This window comes from Lactuca serriola, chromosome 6, assembly GCF_051521515.1.
Source record: "Lactuca serriola cultivar US96UC23 chromosome 6, Lser_US96UC23_V15, whole genome shotgun sequence".
Lineage (NCBI taxonomy): Eukaryota > Viridiplantae > Streptophyta > Magnoliopsida > Asterales > Asteraceae > Lactuca > Lactuca serriola.
Window position 1 is genome coordinate 7,834,188 of NC_136413.1, and position 15,444 is coordinate 7,849,631.

General features: G+C 37.6%; 1 pseudogene; it reads right to left on the reverse strand.

The window, feature by feature from the left end:
- Positions 1–5,643: 5,643 nt before the first annotated feature.
- LOC145059488 (serine decarboxylase-like) lies at positions 5,644–10,803 on the reverse strand (annotated as a pseudogene).
- Positions 10,804–15,444: the final 4,641 nt, after the last annotated feature.

Sequence of the window (15,444 nt, forward strand, 5' to 3'; positions counted from 1 at the left end):
CCGTCATTCTCAGCCGCCTAAACCCATCACTGCTCGCTACCCTCCTGCTCAATTGTGGTCCCCTTACTTCTACCCATGGAATGCATATGGATGGCTGGCTCCTCCTCCGTGGGCTGTTCCTTACCCGCCGCAGAATCTCCATCAGCATCGCTGGCAGTCATCTGCGACCGATATTGAAACGTCCCAAAAATACCACCCGGAAATTTCATTTTTGATTTAGTAAAATCAGTATTTCCAAAACATCATCGGAACAAACCAAATAAAATAAATGTGTCAAACAACATATCAATAAGAGTGAATAAAAAAAAAGTGGAACGAGGTGGTGTGTGCTTTGTAATCATCCCAAACCCTTCCCCTTGGAACTGGAAGTACCAGAAACATAAACTAAAAACCGTAAACACAAAGTTTAGTGAGTTCCCCAAGATACCGCATACCAAACATATAACACATAAGGGCCCCCGCCGAAAGAGTATAATGGGCCCCACCCTTACTCGCATGCCCCGCCCAATGAGTATAACGGGCCCCACCCTAACTCGCATAACGGGCCCCACCCAATGAGTATAACGGGTCCCGCCCTAACTCGCATAATGGGCCCCGCCCACATACAATTCATACTACATAACAAGTAATAGCATACAGAATAATCACTAGGCCCCACCAGTAAGCATACAAGCACATACACATACTAGTGTCACACAGACAATGAGTATTCTAACATAATAGATCATGGGTCGGCATTGGTGCCTTCGAACCGCTAAACATGGTGAGGAAACTCACCTCGGACTACTGAATCACACTGATAATCCCTGGCTATTGGTCCGACGAATCCTCGAGCTATCAATATCAAGTAACACCTAATTAACAAATGGAGTCAAATCTATATCCTTCAATCCATACTTAGGGTAAAAAGACCATTTTACCCCTTACCTATTTTGGTGTAAGACTAAGGCCCAAACTTTCAATCTAAAAAGCCCAAAAACCAATTAACCATCCAAGGCCCATATATGGCCCAAATTTTCAAATTGGGCCCCAAATCCCTACATGGGCCTTACCCTAAGGCCCACCAATTATTCTTGGTCCAAACTCTTACATTCAGATGGACCAAACATGCAAAGTCCACCAGACTAAGTACGCGGGGCATACTCAGCACGTACGTGCATCGTACTCGCTTGAAGGCTTGTATGCTAAGCATATCTACTTGTACACCCAACGTACTCTCCCATTCAGCCAAAACTTGATTTCAACCCTTAATCCCTCAAGACATATCCCCAAAACATAGATCTGACTTCCTTGAGCTGGAATATCACGTAAAGTTGCTAACTTTACATTCAAGCATAGCTAAATGAAGCTCTTAAGCTTAAAAAGGACTTAATAATTGACTTAATGCATGCATGTGACCAAAAATCCCACAAAGCTTCCTCCGTTATGCTTAAGTAGTCCATAACAAGCTCAGATCTAAAAGAACAAGCCCTTAAACGTCTTAACTCTTCTATCAACCCAAAATGGGACCAAAAGCATAACAAAACAAACTATAAGGAGATCTAAACATTTACAAGCCAAGGTATGAACTTGATACCCCAAAGAGATTACATCAAGTAAGATGATTCTGGATCTATGACCTTCCTTCCAAGCAAAGCACCTTCAATCTTCAAAGCTTCCTTCACAATGAGTAAAACAACCACTAAAATCCTCTCAAGGGCTCAAGAACACCACCAAGAAAGCTTAAGGGATGATTTAGGGTTTTAGGAGGTTAGGGGCTGGTAAAGAGGCCAACCATAAGGTCTTAAGGTGTTTATATAGGGCGTAACATCGTAAATTAGGGTTTCAATATGTCTCACGTACGCTCCGTGTACATAAATGTACACCCATCGTATGTGTCCGGAGTCCCGTCCCTACTTAGCATCAGTACGTTAAGCGTACCATTTGGTACACCACACGTACTCAATTCACAACTTGTACGCTAAGTGTACTATGTGGTACGCCCTGCGTACTGCCCAAGGACCAAAAATATAACTTTTTATAATAACAACGAAAATAAAGAAACTTACCAAGATTCAAGTGTTACAATTCTCCCCCACTTGAATCAGACTTCGTTTTCGAAGTCCGCTGCCTCGAATAACTCCAGATAGTGCTCCTTCATCTCATCCTCGGGCTCCCAAGTCCACTCTGAACCCTTGCGGTGTTGCCATTGCTCCTTCACTAACTCGACAACCTTGTTCCTCAGGGTTTTTGTCCTCCGATCCAGAATCACTATCAGTCTCTTAATATAATTCAGACGGTCATCCACTTTAATATCCTCCAAAGGTACCACTGCGGAATCATCCACTAAGCATTTCTGCAGCTGAGAGACGTGGAACGTGCTATGAATCTGATTGAGCTCAGCTGGAAGATCTAATCGATACGTAACCCGAACCACCCGAGCCAAAACCCTAAAAGGACCAATATATATGGGGCCCAACTTGCCCTGATTCCTGATCCGGATGACACCTTTCCAAGGTGACAGCTTCAGGAAAACCATATCTCTCACCTGAAACTCTAAGTCCGACTGACATCTGTCAACATAACTCTTCTGCCGACTCTGAGCTGTCTGGACCCTGCTCTGAACCTGTTGAATCATCTCAGTGGTCTTGAGTACCACCTCGGTACTCCACATAACCCGCTGACTGACCTCGCCCCAATAAATCGGGTTCCTGCACTTCCTCCTATAGTGTGACAACTGGAAAATTTTTAGAACAAGCAAAGTCTAAATTTTAATCGTGTACAAGTGAATTCACAACGTAACTTTGATGCAATAGAACTTTGAAAGCTAAAAGGGCATGCTTATATATATATATATATATATATATATATATATATATATATATATATACACACACACACTTTGAAAACCTTGGAAAATCAACAAGTTAGAAACAAAAATCATAAATTAAAAACTTGCTTTAAGGTTTTCGGCCTAAGACCCCACAAATCTAGTGATTTCGATTGCCTAGGACCGATATCACCCTTCAAGGAGTAACATCAAGAACGAAAACACATGTTAAGGGACCACTAGGACCGAAATCACCCTTTCTTGAGTGATACCAAACCGAAATCAAGGAGATTTCGGTCATACCTTGGCTGAAATCACCAAAATAGAATCAAATGGTGCCACTTGATTGGTAGAAATTTATTTCCCAATGAGATAATTACACATACCAACGTAAATGTCACTTCACCTTACACATTTTTACCTTATTTAAGCTCGTGTTAAGAACACTTCAACACAATCTACGTATTTCATCAGTAAACACATTCTTCTCGTCCTTGTTTTCTCTCAAGTACAAGACTACCTTCAAAGTCTTTTCCAAGCTAATTCAAAGAGATTTGGTAAGTTTCTTTATAAATCTAGTGTTTTAATAACAGTTTCATATTAGTTCAACTAATTTATGCACAAAATCGTGTGTTAAATACTCAGTAGGATACGAACACTTTCAAGTATTCTAACTTAAAGATCATCACCCTCACTTCGTTATCAAACTGCAAATACACATAAGGTGAGTTCATACCCCTACATTTTACAAGACTTTTCTATGTTTTTAGGGGGGGGGGATACAAGTAACACACAAGAAAATTTACGTTAAAACGCAAACATTCAAATTGCAAGTTTGACACTATTCAATACTAAATATCTACTCATGGAGGGAGCGAAGGCAATAGATTCATCTTAGGCGGTAAGCGAAGGAACTGTAGGGCTTAGGGCAGCCTCAGATTTTTCTTCAATAGGCTCTAGGGGAGGTGAGAAGCGAGCTAATAGCTATTATAGAAGGACTTAACAATTCATGGCATGAATTAGATTTGAAGGAAGAAAGACATGAAATGCTAGAAAGATGGAATCTATGAATGAGCTCTTTCGTCTAAGCCTAGAACTAGGCAAGAGCAAGGAATGGAATTTAAGTGAGTGAAAACTGGAAAGGGGGGGGGGGAATACAAGTAACACACAAGAAAATTTACATTAAAACGCAAAACATTCAAATACGTTTATTTACAATTTTTACGAAAAGTGATAAATACATTAAATGACTTTACTACCAAACTCGTATATTATTACATGCGAAGCTTTGATAAAAACGTAAAGATATGAAAAACGAGTTCAAACACGTTACATTATTCATATAAACTATATATATATATATATATATATATATATATATATATATATATATATATCTCCCTATTCTAATCTCTATACTAATAAAAGAGTAGTCATTTTGCCAAGTGTCATAATATTAGAACTCCTAATTAATATGATGCCACTTGTCATTCTATTAATTCTCCATTTTAAATTCATTAAACCTCCTAATTAATGTGATGTTATTTGTCAATCTATTTATTCTTTATTTTAAATTTTAAATTTTATATTATTGTTTTCATTAGTTCACAAATAAAAAGAGTCTAATATATATGATAAATTAATTACACATATTTATTTGAATCAATAATTATAATTTTACATAACTAATAAAAAAATCTCTTAATTAATAATGTATTTAAAATTTTATATAAAATAATTGATTAATAATTTTGAATTTTTTACTATGAATATTTAATCAATTTTGGAACCGTGGTTTCCACGGGTTATAAACTAGTAAAAGAATAGTTTTATTCTCCTATTGACAAGTGTCATAGTATTACAACTCCTCATTAATATTAATAGACAACTATCATGCCACTTGTCAACATATTAATTATCCATTTCAAATTTCAAATTTAAAATTTCTCACTCTAATTAAATTAAATTAATAATTGATTCTCTATTTGAAATTTCAAATTTCAATTTTTCTCACTCTAATTATATTAAATTAATAACATTAAATTAACAAACAAAATTAATACAAATTATACGGTAATATAGCTTTACGTATTTATTTAAATCAACGATTAAAATTTTATATAACTAAAAAAAATCCCTTAAGTGATAGTTATTTAAATTATTGATTAATAATTTTGATTTTTCAATATAAAAGTTTTTAATTTTATAACCGTGGTTCTCACGTGTTATAAACTAGTATACATATATATATATATATATATATATATATATATATATATATATATATATATATATGCTTAGGTTATTTTGTTTTTACTAACTATTGTGTGCTAGAATGCACAACTCTGGACCAATGGATGAAATTAATCAATGTATATGATTTGAGAGTGTATGATATTACAATGAGATAGAATGTACCATATAATCACAAATTTTTTAGCAAAAGAGTATTTTGGATGTTTAACTACATTTATAAAAAGAAAATTTTGGATTATTAGGGATAATTAATTCTCCTAATTTAAACATCTGAATTTTTTCTAATTAAATCAATTTTAATTCTAACGTAATTTGTAAACATAACCGATTTTATTCTGTCAAAATTTTTTTTTGTTAGAATGATGTTTTTTCAGAATTTTATTCTATTAGAATATTATTGAAGAATAAAAAAAAATTCTTGAATCCGAGGTTGACAAATGACAACATTCTAATATATTCTTATACATCCGAACTTAAATACAAATTCATACATATTCTTACATTTTATTCTAAAAGAATATCAACAAAAATGAATAAAATTCTTAAAAAATAACAACATTCTGCTAGAATACTCTCGTTCACCATGTTTTGTTCATTTTCCACAACAATGGTAGCCCCTTCAAAACCTTAATAAAAAAAACATAATCAACTTTAAAATATTATAACTTTTAGTATATTCTAAAAGAACAAAACTATAAATTCTAATAGAATGTGTTAAACATTAAAGACTTGTAATTTATTTTAACAGAATGTAATACTCGAGTCACCTGATCAAGTATTCCTCGAGTCACTTGATCCAAATAATCGACTTAATCTAATTACAATGATGTGTTCTAATCGTGTTATTTGAACGCCACATGGCATTGGACACCCGAAAAATTTGTGACCCGAAACACTCACAGTCCAATCGGTTTCTTGAAAGATACCTTTGGTGCCTGATTATACAAGAAAAAATGCATACACATTATGAAACTTATACAAAATGATTGTTCCTTTTTTGGACTGAATGAACTGAATAGACTACATATACTTACAAGTTTAACAAAAGGGATCATCGGTCCAAACAAAGCCCCATCACAGTTGATATAAAATCGGTTTCTTCAAGGGTCTTTATGACCAGATCAAGATCATCCACATCTCATTTCACTGTTGTTCCTGTAAATTCGTTTGAAAAAAAGGTAAATAACATGATGTACAAGGTTTTTAGGACTATTTCACAATCCATTCGATACATTCTTGCTGCTTTAAAAATGGAATAATGTGATTCGGATGAAGCATACAAAATCCCATCAGGAAACACTTATCTCCTGTTACATTTACATAATATATAAAGTATTCAAGTTTTAAAAATCCAAGAAATGAGCTAAAAGCCTAAATTCATACAAATTACCTGACTAGTATGCCATGAAGATTGCCCTCTGTTCCATAATTTGTAATGTAACCCTAGTATTCGTTCTTTTCCAACTCCCATAAACGAGCAAACCAGTCTAATACACTAACCTCAAACTACCTGGAATGTACACCATAATTACTCTCGATGAATGGGTCCCCAAGGTTGTTAATGGAGAAATGTTGCAACTGAGACAACGCACCATAATTGAAGTCCAAATTATAAGGATACCCTATTAAAAAATTACAACTTTTAGGAGCAAATTTGACATCAATTGTGTAGCCAAATTGGGGTTTGAATATAGAACAAGATCATAAACATAAAGTTAGATTAAATAAGAGGCAAAAAGATTGTTACCCAAATGATGTTTTGTCCTTTCGAGTATGGATTTTCTATATCTGGCAAACACGTTGGCCATATAAGCTTCTCTTTCTCCGGCAACCACATCAGCGGCATCAAGCTTTGTTACCTCGAGGCAAGTAGTGTGAAATTTCTTCCTAGAATTATTTGTCTCGGTTTCTATTTCCCATTAATCGATTTTACACCGTTTATTTGGGAAGCATCATCAGCAATGGGTGGTAGAGGATCATTGACCAACGAGATGGAACCGGTGGAAGAAGAAGGTGGGCTAGGTGTAGAAGAGGATCTCTCGGTGATTTTGTAGTGTTTCTAACAGAATTTCAATATTTAAAGGTTATTAATGATTTTAATTATTTACCATATTTATCATAAATAAGATTACTATTATACCCTTTTATGTTTTATAATTGAATTTATTTTTTCTTAATTCTGATTGGTTGTTAGAGGCACACAATACTTGTTGGAAACATTTGAACCTATATATATATATATATATATATATATATATATATATATATAACCATATATATTTTGTTTACAATCTTGTTTTCTGCAATAAACTATATAAGTATAGTTTACGAAACTTTACCCCATTTGTAACACGTTGAGAAAAGGTATAGTTATATAAAATACATACATACATATATATATATATATATATATATATATATATATATATATATATATATATATAATTATTTTATGTCGTTTTTCTCTATTATCCTTGAAACATGGGATAATTACATATACAAACGTTTTCAGTACAAAAACACGTCAACTCGTTGAATAACTTTGTAAGACATCGTCTTCGGTGTATATTACAAAGTAAACACGAAAGTCCTGTTTTTTTAACCATAATCTCCTGTGTGGAGAGCGTGATACTTGTGTATAGATCTATACGGGACTGACAATCCACACCTTAATTGTTAGCTACAGTTAGACCCACAGGTCTTGGGTGACAAATGTCATAACATTCTGACGCCTGAAGAACGCCGCGATAGGCCATCTAGGTCATTAGCACGGTTATAAAAACTCACATGAAGCAACAACGACACATTTAGTTTACAGGAAAACATTTTTCAAACGGTTTTATATATAAATAAATCTGCATATCATTATTTTAAGTATGAAAAATACTTATACATTTCGGTCTTAGTACATTTAAGACTACGACTCATTTTATGGAAAATATCGGATTTTCTGGAAACAAACACTAATACATTTCAAAGAGAGGTTTACAATTATTCATACAAATGCTTATGAACTCACCAACTTAATTGTTGATACTCTTTTCAAATAACTTGTATTCTCAGGGAACCATTAAAACAGGTAACCACCGGGTTTTGAGGATGAGACGTTAAGGCGTCTAACAAATCTTTTGTCACATATTGTAATTGACTTTTGAAACATGTAATGCATACAAACGATGTAACTATTTCAATTATATATATATATATGTTGGTTGTGTTTGCTTTTATCATTCATATTCAATTGTTATGATATTGTACATGATAGTCACCCACCCCCGGACGTTTCCGCCATCCTGGTCCGAGTGTGTGACACATAGAGCATCTCAAAAGAAGGTCGATCGATGCTCGCGTGATAACAGTTGTTATAAAAAAATTCCGATAACGGAAGATACGTATCCTAACTCGCACCTAAATCCAAAACACATGCCCATAGCATATCCTCGAGGGTCTGAATAGTCCGCTCACTCTGGCTATCGGTTTGCGGATGAAAAGATGTGCCGAAATGGAGACGAGTACTCAACTCGTCATGGAACCTCTTCCAAAACCTATAAGTGAACCAAACATCTTTGTCAGAAACAACTGATACTGGCACCCCATGACGTGATATTGCCTCCCAAATATAAATCTTAGCCAATTTCTCTATGGATATACTCTCCTGAATCGGAATGAAATGCGCGCTCTTGGTCAAACGATCCACGATAACCCAAATCGAATCCACTCCGCACATAGTCTTGGGAAGCTTCGTGATAAAATCCATAGTGATATCCTTTGATTTCCATACGGGAAATCTCCAACGCCTACATCATGTCGTGAGGACGCTGATGCTCAACCTTGACTTTCCTGCAAGTCAAGCACCGCTCCATGTACCAAGACACATCCTGCTTCATGCAGGGCCGCCAATAATCAGGACGAAGATCCGTATACATCTTCGTTGCCCTGGGATGAATGGAGAACCTCGACTTTTGAGCCTCCTCCATTAGAATCTGACGCACACCACCCCAATACGAAACCCAAAATCGCCGATGCAGAGTTAACAATCCACGACTATCATGATCGAAGGAAGCCACCTGACCCACAATACGCTCACTCTTTCCGTGCTCTTCCTTCATAGCCTCAACCTATGCCTCACGAATCCACTCCAACAACGAAATAATCACAGTCATCCTCAAACATATGTCTAGAGCCGTGACCGCCTTGCGGCTAAGAGGATCGGCCACCACATTGGCCTTCCTCGGATGATAAAGGATTTCAAAATCATAATCATTCACCACAGCTAACCACTGGTGCGGTGACATATGCAGATTGAACAGATTCGTCAAATACCTCAGGCTCTTGTGATCCGTGTAAATAGTATAACGGACCCCATAGAGCTAATGCCACCAAATCTTGAGGGCGAAAACCATGGCACCCAACTCCAAATCATGTGTCGGATAATTCACCTCATGAGGATTAAGCTGCCTCGAAGTGTAAGCGATCACGTGACCCTTCTGCATCAGCACTGCCCCCAATCCTATGATCGAAGCATCACAATAAACAACGAAATCATCAACACCCTCAGGCAGGGTCAAAATCGGCGCCTCCCATAATCATTGTCTAAGAGTCTCAAAAGCTGCCTTCTGCTTAGGCCACCAATGAAATGTAACCGTCTTCTTTGTCAGTCGGGTCAAAGGAACAACTATCTTGGAGAAATCCTGGATGAATCTCCGATAATAACCTACCAAACCAAGAAAACTCTGAATCTCATATGGAGACCTCGGAACCTCCCACTGCATCACGACCTCAACCTTCGCCAGATCGACCAGGATACCATTCTCGTTGACAAGGTGCCCCAGAAACGGCACCTCACATAACTAGAACTCACACTTGGAGAACTTTGCGAAAAGTCTCTCCATCCTCAATGTCTCTAGCACTTCCCTCAAGTGCTCCTCGTGCTTCTCCTAAGTCTTGGAATAAACCACGATAACATCAATGAATACTATCACAGACCGATACAACATCGGTCTGCACACACGGTTCATGAGATCCATGAACGCGTTTGGAGCATTGGTGAGCCCAAAAGGCATTACCATGAAATCGTAATGACTATAATGAATCCGGAAGGCAGTCTTCTGCACATCCTCATCCCTAACCCGCATCTGATGATAACCCGATCGCAAATCAATCTTGGAGAACCAAGATACACCGTGAAGCTAGCAAAAAAGATCATAAATCCGCGGGAGTAGATAATGGTTATTCACTGTTACCTTATTCAGCTCCCGGTAGTCGATACACATATGGTAAGACCCATCCTTCTTCTTCACAAAGATAATCAGTGCTCCCCAAGGAAAACTGCTCGGTCGAATAAATCCCCTGTCTAACAGATCCTGCATCTCGGGAGGAGCCAACCGATATGGTGCTTTGGCTATCAGAGCCGCACCTGAAATGAGATTAATCCTCAACTCAACCTGCGTCTCTGGAGGCACCCCAGGAAAATCCTCCGGGAATACACCCGGGTAATCCCGCACAATTGGCACATCATCCATGACCGCTTTACCTTTATCACGGGTATCCATAATATAGATGACATAACCGAAACAACCATGTTGGAGATAGTGTTTGACCCTCGTTGCTGAACACAAAATCGGCCCATGTTAAGATCTCTCCCCATAAACTACTATCTCTCCCTAACTAGGGGTCCAAACACGAACCAACTGTTGCTCACAGTCGATCACTGTGCCATTAGCACTCAACCAATCCATGTCCACGATAACCTTGTTCCCACGTACAGGAATGGGAGCCAAATCAACTGGATACTGCTCGCTAAATAACTGGAGAGTACAACCCCAATGAACCCTTGCAACCCGAAGAGACCTATCATCAACAATCTTAACATCTAGAGGACAATCTATTGGGTTTTGAGCATTCTAACACTCCTAAGGTGTACATGCAACCATAAATACCTTGCATCTATGTTTTCTCTATTATACATGCAAATATCAATTTTCCAAGGTATTATCCTAATTCCTAACTAGCATTTTATGAAGTACAAGTAATATAAAATCTAGTAGAATAACATACCTATTTGTTGTAGCTTGATTCCATGCAGCTAAAGAGCCTAGTGCCCCAAGTGTGACACCTTAAAATAGTGTCTAAGGCTGCAACTATATTAGGCAGGTGTTTGACCCGGTTGTGCATGGTCCTTTTGGGTTGCCTTCACCATAGCAACTTGACTGGATGTTTTATTATGAGAGAAGAAATATTATTAATATATTATGAGAATAATATAAGGAATAATAATATTATTATTTGATTAATATAAGTCATAAATTAATTAGGAATTAATTTGGTGACTTAAAGAGATTAATTAAATAAAGGGGTATAAACTATCAATTGATTGATAGTTGGACTTTGGGCTATAAATCCCTTATGGATGAAGTTGGACGATTTCTAGGGCTTAGGATAGGCTTAGAATTCGTCCAAGGGCTTATCAATTAGGGTATTGGATTGCTTAGGGCCTAAGTTATCCAATTAGGGTTTAAGGGTGAAACCCTAGGAGCCTCACTAGTATATATAGACCCTAAGGGTCAAGGGAAATTGACACTCTTGATAGAAAAGAAAAACTGGCTGATTTTCTCTTCCCTCTCCTCTCTCTCAAATCATCCTCTTGCTAGTTGGTGTTTGTAAGCCATTATAGGAGTGACAATTGTGACTCTAAAGCTCCAAGGACAAGAAGATCAAGCAAGTGATTCAAGGTAATCTTCTAATCCTGATTTCATATTGTTATTATACTCTATTAGCCATTAGAAGTCTTGGATTCAATGTATGTTCAATTAGAGAAACCTAGATCCAAGCATTAGGGTTTGCATGTGCACATAGGAATGTTCATATGGCTAAAACCCATCAGTGGTATCAGAGCCTAGATTGGTTTCTATTGACTTGATGCATTGGTTGCTTGTTTGATGCTTGCTAAATTCGAATTTTATGTTTCTGTCTGATGGACTCGGCGAGTCCCATAGTGGACTCGGCGAGTCTGTTGGGGTACTCGGCGAGTCCAAGCGTCAGAAAGAGCAAATCTCGGGATTTCTTGTTGTTTATCTTTGAGATACTTGCCTTTATCATATTAGATCAATATAAATCCGATTTTATGATATATATGAGTATATTCTTGATCTAATTGAAGATATTTATCAATTAATAAAATATTTATTTCCTTATGTGATAATTGATTAATTATTTTGATTAAATTGGTAATTGTTTTGCAAGAAATTATTAAATAAATCAAATATGGATAATTATGTGATTAAATGTTAATTTAGATTATTTGTTATTTGATCCCCTATGTTTTGAAAAGTTTAAAACTTACCCTCAAGTTTTGAAATTTATGTTTTGTGATTAAAAGTTTAATTTAGACAATTTAAATTTCAAACCCTAGAATTTTACAAGTTTAAAATTCAACCCTATACTAATATAGTATTACAAGACTAATATATATATATATATATATGTATAATTAAAATGCTAGTCTTACCGTTAGTAGGCCTCATTCAGGAAGTCGGTCTATAAGGTGGGTATAAGGTTGCTGCCTATAAAATGGCGCTTAATGGGTGTACACTCACACCCACCGCTTGCTTGATCGGTGGAGGGTCGTTAGCCGAACGGGTAGGATAGGGCAACCTCATCTCTTCATTAAAAATATAATATGAAATACAAAGTAACTACATGTTTTTCAAAATTTCCCAATCCTAGTTACTTTAGGAAAATTGAATTGATGCAATCCATGAAATTACACTTTTCACCCTTGCTAAGAAGTTAGTGGAGCGTGTGTGGTTTACCGGCACACAAATTGGTTCTAAGCAAAGGTGGCAAAGGGTGATTCATTGTTTATCATAGTTCGATGGAGCGTGTGTGGTTTACCGGCACATCGAATAGGTGATTGTTACAATGAAGGCACCATGTGAATTTGCATGGTAATTCACACCCACTTTGTGATCCTCAGTATCCCAGTCACAAACGAGAGGGGCATATCGAGATTTAAACATGCCATTGAAAAGTTTGAATGAATCTCATCCAAACCTAGGAATTCTCAATACATTTAGAACTTAAAGTTATGTTTTCGTGATGGAGAATTAGTGAATCGTCATTCACTTACCTTCAAATTGTTTGCATGTTAGATTACGACATCCCTTTTCTAATATGTAAATATTGTTGTTGGATCCTAGCCCTAATTTTTCTTATTGGGTGATAATTAGGGATTCAAATTCTAATCTATCTTTGTCCTTTCTATTTGTAGATGTCGAACGCGAACAACGTTGCTGCTAGCTCGTTCACATTGATGAGCCTTTGTCGAAAGGTGACTTTCGATGGGACGAACTTTAGCGAATGGATAAGATACATTCGCACAATTGCTCGCTACGAGGACAAGGAGTATGTCCTCGATGAGAAGCTCGAGAAGATCAACCCAGAAATCGCTACTCCGGCTGAAATGACTGCTTTTGAGACTCATGAACGTGATGCAACGAAGGTTCATTGCATCATGATAGCCACAATGAACACCGAATTCCAAAAGTCCTATGAGGACATGTATCCGTACGAAATGCACCAAGACTTGTTGGAGAGATACCACCAAAACGCGATGCAAGAGCGTTACAAGATTTTCACTAACATGATTTCCGCCAAAATGGGTCATGGAGAATCTCTTACCGTGCACCTGCAAAAGATGCAAAGGTATGTCGATCGTCTTTGCAATTTGAATGTTGACTTTGGGGAAGACTTGGCGATCGACATGGTGCTTCACTCTTTGCCTCCGTGTTACAATCAATTTAGGATGACCTACCACATGAACAAAGAAGAGGTCACCCTAAGTAAGCTCCAAGGTCTCCTTAGGGTTGCTGAAAGCAACCTCAAGGACAAGTTTGTTGCACCCACTCCCAATCCACCCGCTGCTCCTGTTTTGGCCATCGGGCAAGGAAGAGGCAAGAAGAGGAAGGCTCCGTCTAAGAGCCACCGCAAGGGAAAGTCCCGAGATGGTTCCTCCTCTAGTGGAACCAAACTTGATCCCGCTAAGCCTAACCCTAACCTAAAGGAGGCAGAGTGCCATCATGGCCATAAAATAGGGCATTGGAAGAGAAGCTGCCCAGACTACCCGCAGAAATCCTTTGGATATCTCTTCTATAGACCGAAGGACAATGTTGTCTTTGTTGCGAGGAGAGGAGTTTTCTGAGAGCGAGAACTCATAAGCCAAGGAGACAGTGGGAGGCAAATCGAGCTTGAAGAGATTCAAGAGTTGATTGATGAAGGAACCTCTACCGCTGGCACTCAACCCGAGGAGGAAACTCCGGTTGAATTGATTGACGAGTCATTACCTCTTAGACGTTCCGAAAGAGTTAGAGTTCAACCCCAGTTTTATGGTTTTCATATTACTACCGAAGGGGATACGTATATTAGTGATGGTACACTAATAAATATAGATGAACCTAATAGCTATAAGGAAGCCATGGCAGGCCCGGAGTCTGCGAAATGGAAAGAGGCATTGGACAGCGAGATCCAGTCCATGTATGACAACCAAGTTTTGAATTTGGTTGATAATGTGCTCGGACGTAAGACCGTTGGGTGCAAATGGATCTTCAAGAAGAAGACCGACGTGGATGGAAACGTACACACATATAAGGCGCGATTGGTTGCGAAGGGCTTTACTCAAACTCCCGGAGTTGACTATGATGAGACCTTCTCACCAGTTGCGAAGATAAAGTCTATTAGAGTGATGCTAGCTATTGCCGCATTTCATGATTATGAGATTTGGCAAATGGATGTCAAAACCGCTTTCCTCAATGGGAAGTTGGCTGAGGATGTTTACATGGCTCAGCCAGAGGGTTTTGTCGATCCGAAGCATCCAAATAGAGTGTGTAAGCTTGAGAAGTCCATTTATGGACTTAAGCAAGCGTCTCGCAGATGGAATCTATGCTTCGATGAGAAAGTCAAAGAGTTTGGATTTGTACGAAGCGAAGATGAATCATGTGTATATGTCAAAGCCAGTGGGAGTATAGTAAGCTTCCTCGTTTTGTATGTCGATGACATACTACTCATAGGAAACGACGTCCCGACTCTGTAGGAAGTTAAGTCCTGGCTCGGGAAGTGCTTCGCTATGAAGGACCTCGGAGAGGCTTCCTATATTCTGTGAATAAGGATAGTGAGAGAACGAAGTAAGAGACTAATAGGACTTAGTCAGAACACTTGCTTAGATAAAGTACTAAAACGTTTTAGTATGGAAAACTCGAAGAAGGGAGAATTACCGATACAAAGTAATGCCAAGTTGAGTAAGACTCAAAGTCCGAGTACCGAAGCTGAGATAGCAGAAATGAGTCGAGTTCCATACGCTTCCGCAGTTGGATCAACCATGTATG